Below are 880 nucleotides of genomic sequence, written 5' to 3' on the forward strand. Positions count from 1 at the left end.
AGATATCCAGCTGTAGATGTGATTATTAATTGAAGGAAGGGAAAGAACTGTGTTGATAATAGTTCTTTTATTACTTTACTATATCAAGTTAGTCTACTGTATTTTCTGATGCAGAAGTTCTTAGCATCCCAATTGCACTTTGAGGAATTTATGCTTTAGCTTGAAATGTTTCTGTATAGGCAAAAATGAAATAGTAAATGGACCATTATGTGAAAGCAAATAAGGGATTTCTTTACTCTGAAACTTATTTCCTTAAATGAGAAATTCTGTCATACCATATGGGGGTAACTGTCAATACTAAAATTAGCACTTGTATTAGTGGAAGGTATAAACTCAGAAGAATAAGAGTTTACTGTTTTAATAATTTATGGGATGTTTTGTGCAGGATAAAGTTATTACAGGTAAGAAATTCAAGAGCAGTTTTATTTTCTCTGGAGTTTCCAAGTGTTTGGAACATACAGTCTGAAGATAAGCAAATGATATGTTTTTTATTATACATGTACAACAAATCTCCATAAAAACAAAACAAAAGAACTGTGATATTGAGGACAGTTGTCAGTGCTGTACACTGAACTGTATACTTTGTAAACTTCTTTGATATCTGTTTTTCATCATCATTATTATTATTATAAAGAGGTGTATTTCCGATCATTGATTCATAGAATCCATTAAAAGTGCAGTGTGTGCTTTTAAATTGTATTCTTTTAGCAGTATTGTCAGAGTGAAAAAAAAAAAAATGTCAGTACTTCAAAGACGTTGAAGGGTGTGATAAACTCTGCACAACAATTGCATACTCCAGAGGATGAGTTCTGGCCTAATTTTTCTGTATATGTATTGGGCTTTTGTTGCAGACTGAAGTAAGGAGGAAGGATACATTTTT

At 31.6% G+C, this 880-nt stretch overlaps 1 protein-coding gene across 2 annotated transcripts in view; it reads left to right on the forward strand.

Moving 5' to 3' along the window:
• LOC119585111 (translocation protein SEC62-like) overlaps window positions 1-880 on the forward strand; it is a gene marked incomplete in the record, with an annotated part of 19,320 nt that overhangs the window by 12,171 nt on the left and 6,269 nt on the right.

The sequence above is a fragment of the Penaeus monodon genome, chromosome 19 (assembly GCF_015228065.2).
Source record: "Penaeus monodon isolate SGIC_2016 chromosome 19, NSTDA_Pmon_1, whole genome shotgun sequence".
Classification (NCBI taxonomy): domain Eukaryota; kingdom Metazoa; phylum Arthropoda; class Malacostraca; order Decapoda; family Penaeidae; genus Penaeus; species Penaeus monodon.